Source organism: Solanum pennellii, chromosome 6, assembly GCF_001406875.1.
Source record: "Solanum pennellii chromosome 6, SPENNV200".
Classification (NCBI taxonomy): Eukaryota; Viridiplantae; Streptophyta; class Magnoliopsida; order Solanales; family Solanaceae; genus Solanum; species Solanum pennellii.
In genome coordinates this window covers 2,066,239-2,072,968 of record NC_028642.1, presented here as the reverse complement: position 1 = coordinate 2,072,968, position 6,730 = coordinate 2,066,239, and positions in this window count along the sequence as shown.

Below are 6,730 nucleotides of genomic sequence, written 5' to 3'. Positions count from 1 at the left end.
TGAATTTGTGCTGGCAATTATTAACCCAAAAAAAAACATATATAAATATAAAAAGAATTCAACGCAGGACAACGAATTTGTGTTGTAATTAACCCAAAAAAAAAACAAAACATAAATATATTTGCACATTTCCTTTTATTTTTAGCCCCTCCCTAGGAGGGCCATCCTTTTGCTTCCTTGTAACTCGAATTTTCGATTTTTGAATTAGAAGCGAGGAGTGTTTACTATTTGAGTAAATTTGATCTAAAATAAATTTTTTGAGTTTGTTTTTATTTACTCGTCTTAATTATTATCATCTTGTAAGAGAGAATAATTAATATAAATATCTTAACACCATATAGTAGAATTTCATTAAATTAATAATATTTTTAAGATAATATTTTTCTCCATTACACATTTTGTAAGATAATATATTCTTAGAAAACCCCTACATAAATATTATAAATTAATAATTTTTTAAAAGTACAAACATATCTAAGACAATTTAGTGAAATATAATTATATTATTTTTTGTTTTTTTTTTTTTATTAAAATCTAAATTCAGTTAAAACTCATGTATAACTTTTCTTATTGTATTCAAAAATTTCGATGTAAATGTAGAGGATATATATTATTTAAGAAGAGAGAACCGTTGGTTCCTTATAGTTATTGACCTTCTTTTTTCCCACTAGCTAAGACGAAAATTCTCATATGTCCCTTTCGTCATTTCAATTTTCTTCTTTTTTATGTTAAAGATTAGAAGTTACGCGCAAATTCTCATCGAATCTTGGTTGTACTTAATAGCGATGACTGTTTATTTAAGTTGTTTTTTCAAACTGCACCATGAAATTGTAAAAAGTTTTAAATGTGATAAGTGTTTTCTTATGCATGATTGGTTCCAAAGGTATTGTATATCTTCAATTTTATCATCAACATTGTTTTTTTCTAATGGTATCCACAATTTATTATGAGCTCTAATCCTTTGAACGTGTATAATTTTCACTCATTCAACAGGTCATTAACGTTCATTTTTATTGCGGTAACTGAAATCATTAATCATAACTTCAAGTTCGTGACTGACATTTTCACTAATGGATTCATTCAATTATTCGAGATTTCATCTCGAATGAATTTTGTGTGTCAAAACACTCTTTGAAATAGTAATAAATATTATTTTATCGATTAAATAATACCTTTCAAAATAATTATGTTTTATTATTCTACTTATTTAATTTAGTGAGATTTTACCGTATAGTTAATCTTAGATCTTAAGAAATGGTTTGCAATTAAGTAACTAATGATGAGAATATATCATGAAAAAATTGACTATTTTCTTGATACTGATAAGTAAAAGATATTTTAAAATACTAGAAAGTAAAATTGAACAAAGATATTTAAACTATTATTGATAATATCAAGTTTCTCTCTATAACTATATGTTACTCCAAATTTTTTTTGAATATATACTTTAACTATCAATTATTTTTCTTTCTTATTTAAACTATTACCATCGATCTTATCTTTTAAAAAAAAAAAACAAAATTAATCCATTGATTCTTGAACACTCCTTTTTCTTTATCCTTTTGAAAAACAAGTTTGCAATATTCTTGTGGTCTCTTTTCTTTTTAATTTATTTTAGTAGTCATTATTCTTGATCTCATTATCGCCATTTTAACAAAGCAAAAGTAACTTTTTTTATTAAAAAAATAAATAAAAGAAATGTAGCTATTATGTTCATGGTCCATGAAAAATTTTAATTAAGTTTCCATATTTGCAAAATTTACCTTCAAGTTATCAAAAGTTTGTATAATTTAAATTTAGTTATAATACCTTAAAATTTACGAATTTACTTGCTTCAAATCAATTTTTGATATAAATATTTCATATTGAAAATATTCGTGTATGAAATTTGGCAATAATTTTTTTAATATATATTTTGCCTAAAATTTAACTTGTTGATGTCTAACTTTCAAAGTTCTTATTTTGAAATTAAAATTCGATTGCATGTGCCAAATCTTTTGAACCCCAATGTAGAGCTGTTATGGAGATTTTTAAAAGACTCTCGATTTGAGTAAAGCAAATTAAAAATTTAATTAAAGACTATTCAAAGTCAAAATAATAATTAAATATGTATTCTCTTTATTTTAGTTTATATAATATTTTTTTATTTTTCAAGAGTCAATTAAATTTGATCGATAATTTTCTTGTAATATTTTAAATTTTTTCAAATGAAATTTATATATTTATAAACTACATAAAAAGTATTATAAATCATAATAATTGACGATTCAAAATAACTAAAAGATATATGAAAATTTTACGATTATCTATTTGAATCTCAAAATTTCAACATAAATTGTGACGGAACGAATAATATTTTAATATTTTCAGCGCATGAGATCTCCTGGATTTGCAAGTTTTCCAGTTGGCGAATCATTATATACATATTTTTTTATTATTATTTTCCTTTTTTTTGTTGTCATGAGTTGGAATATTAATTTTGTTAGTAGAATAAAATATTGTGAAAAAAAAATCTTTACGAATTTGAATGTTTAAAACTTTAAATTTTACTTCATTAACTTATTATTATATTTATTTCCTGCATGATGGCTAATACTTATGTTTTTTTTTTTTTTTTGAGATTTGATACTTTTATTACTTGTTTTTTATACTAACAAAGAACAAGAATTAATGATAGAAAAAGATATTGTTAATTTTATCAAACAATGAATTAGTGAGTTATCAAATACAATATAGTTACAAATAATTTCGCGAAAAAGTTTAAAATTAGATTTTTATTTTATAATGAACTGATTAGTTGTAATTGTGATAAAAAAAATCAAATATACGACAAAAGCAATAATATTAAAACGATTTCATATACATGATTCAAACACAAATACTTTATTAAGGACATATAAACATTTATCATCTCACTATAACTTTTAGTGTCATTTTTCTTTTTTTTTATTTTATCTTTTCGAGTGTATGGTCCATCAAATAAAGAAGAATAAAAGATAAAAAAAATAAAAAAATTGAGATGACGTTTGGCAATCTAAGCGTTGCTCTAAAGTGATATTAGTTTAAATTATTTAAAGAGAAAAAATATCCGTAATTAAAATAAATAGTTCTCGTATGATAAATTCATTATTAATTACTATATAATAATTCATTTATTATTAATTACAGTATAATAATCAATTCATTATTAAACATCCTTCACTACGTAAATAATTTATTCGATTTGTGGATCTTTTTGAAAATACTTCTTTCGCCTTTTTTAACTTGTCTACTTTTTCTTTTATAGTCCCTAATTACTTGACCATTTTAACAAATCAAGAAAGGACAATATTTTTTTACCTATTATACCCTCAATTAAATAACTAATTACATTAAAAAGTGTAAAACTTTTCATCCACTTCATAATTATTAGGGTAAAATGGTAAACTTACTGCGCCATTAATTATTCTCTTAATAGGTGTGTCAATTCAAAAGTGGACAAGTAAAAGGGACTGAGGGAGTAGTATTTTCATCGACATGAAGTAAGGGTAAGAATGTGTACACACTAATAAAAATAACTTTTAACGGTAATAAATATGTATATTGACAAAAAATGTTAAGGTCTTTACTGACATTAATTAATTATTATTGAATTAATATCGCTCTAAACTTTATGCATATTTACAAAGAATTCGAATCGTCAAAACATATTTAGGATGTGATAATATGGTTCTGAAGGATGAATCATATATGGACTATTCTAGTGAAATATTATAGTTTAACAAAAATATGTTTTTATTTATTTATTTCATCTATTCCATGATCAAAACATAGAGTAATATATGTTACACAAAGTTTAATTCATTCCTTATAGTTCATGTATTTCTATGTTATTACTGTTCTTGAATCTATCCAAGGCTTCTAGCTATAAATCTTGTTTGGATGGTTGTTCCGTTTTATTTTACGATATTTTATATTTAAGTTAAAGGTTTATCGAAAATAATATTTTTACAATCGTAAAGATAGTCACGAGGATAAATCATGTTGTTGTACTGCGTATTATTATTTTGATGAATATATATAATATTTAGCTAGATTGTATGTATAGTGATGCAAACATATCAAATTGATCGTTACATAAAATGAGACTTTGATGGTGATACCTTTATCCTTTTATTTTGAGTTGTTGTGTTAAAATTTTATATCGTTAAAATTCTTTAAAATTCTCAACACTTCTACATTGAATATTTTAAGAATAATATATTTATAAAAAGTTTAACACACAAATATGATTATTTTTTTTTTTTTGAAAAATCCAAACGACATAGAGATTGTAAGTTGTAACAAGGATTCTGTTATTCCCTAAATCTTGATTCACTCTGTTTGAATGTCTAGTTAGTTGCACATGACTTAGAATTAGATGCCAATATTAAGATATTGCTTATTGTCTGTTAATATAAGATATTTATTTTTGAATTGTACAAGTACTAATTAATTATTGATTGTTGAATTGGATAATTAATTAATATTTTTGATAAGTAACATGCACATACAATTAATTATAGGCCTCAACTATATTTTGATAAGTAACATGTAGATATTGACAAGGTAGGTGAGAAATTACTCTGAATAGTATTTTTTTTATTGTATATTTTTCGAACTAAAAAAAACGACTATAAAATTGAATCATCTTTTAAAAAGCTGTTTGATTCATACGTTTTACCCACAAATTGGGCCTATATCCTATTATTATGAGTTCGGAGCTAAAATAGTCACTTTTTTCCTCGAAAATACGTAAAGGGTCACCCATCTTTTTTAAATCATTGCTCCAGCAACATTTTTAAAAACACAATATTAAAACTAATAACCTATAGGCAATTTTATTTTTTCCTATTTTGATGTAGAATATAAAAATATGTAATGGAAATACATTGGAATATTATACTAATTAATAATACGTCTCATCTGCTATCAACTCTTAAAAAATCAAAGTGGGAATTAATAATTCCAAATTTTTAATTAATTAAATTGACCCTATGTTGATTTAGAATATAAAATATGTAATGGAAATACATTGGAATATTATACTAATTAATAGTACATCTCATTTGCTATCAACTCCTAATAAATCCAAGTGGGAATTAATAATACCAAATTTATAATTAATTAAATTGATCTCTTTTAATTTGAATTTCAAAATTAATCAATTTAATTCTTGAAAAGCAAACATGATCACTTTATGACATTTGACTTGGCATTATCCAAGCTAGAGTTTGCACAATGTAAGCATAATCTCTCTTTTATATTATAAAAATCGACATAGAGAAAAAACAAATTTGTCTGTAGCCTGTTAGTTTTAAAATTAAAATGTTATAAAACGTTGTTTCAACAGTTTTTTATGTTTTTTAATCGTAGGTGCAGCAAGTTTTAAATATTTTTTAGGATTTTATTTTAAAAAATAAAATTTATAAGTAACTCGTCAGTGATTTTTATTGAACCTATGCAATGGTGGAACTAAAGTGGAAACTAATTGTGTAAAATTATACAAGTTGATGTGTTGACATAGAAAATTTATGAGACTTTACAAAACATTTCAATTCTAGTTGAGACTCTACAAGATTTATTCAATTTTTGTTAGAATTTTTGAAGGCTACTCTAGCCTAAACTTATAGCTTATATTTATTCGAATATTTCACAAATTCATAGGAATGTTTGGGATAATATAACTGAATCTGTTGAGAAGTAGATTATTAGGGTTGTTATTTATCATGGAGATGTATATGTGTTTGACTTGGTAGAGGTAGTTACCTTTGTGGTCGGGGCCCTTCTTCGGGTTCTACACATAGCGAGAGCTTTAGTGCATCAAACTGTTCTTTTTTTTTTTAAATCATGTTTGAGTTTTTAGACTTGATTGAATGATATTTGAATATTTGAATGATACATAGGTAGTTATTTAGTTATTTGAACAGAACACATCTACCGAAAACAACTTCATCATCTTCAAAATAAAAATAATCTATCAATAAACAACGGATTCCATTGTGCAATTCTATAGTAGGTAAGAAGTCATCCATAGTGAAATCCAAAAATTATAATGAACGTCCACTAGGGAAATTCATAATTGTAACACACTAAGCACATTCAATTTTCACAATCAAATTGCTTGTAACATATTGCAAAGTAAAATATGATGATAGTACACTAATCAAATGTAGATTCAAAATTTAAGATTGATAAATTTTGAATCGTATTATATACAAATATTAAACTATATGGAGAATATTTAAGAAAATAATATATTATCAATATACATCACATAAATATATTGAGTTTAAGTTAACCCTCAATTTAATCATAGGTAATAAATTACACGACTTTGCTCTTCCTTCTAAAATATGAGGGTTAATTTGCATAGCTAGACACTTTGGGTGTCAAATATGAATATATGAAAAGATAAAGGGCCTATGTGCCTTCATTTTGTAAAATTGAGGGTGGGTTTGAAAAACAATCGTCATTTTGTGTAGGTTCATATCAACTCACTGCTAAAAAGTGTCCAGGTTCATTATTAGATCATCTTATTTGTAACATTATAAAATAATAATAATAACAATAATTAAAAAATTTAAACTTATAATTGTGCAATTTAACCTATAGTAAAATATTATTTTTATTCCTTTTTCAAGTTTTAATTCCACAAATTACGAACGAATACCTAATTTTTGTATATTATAAAATAATCTGATAACATATT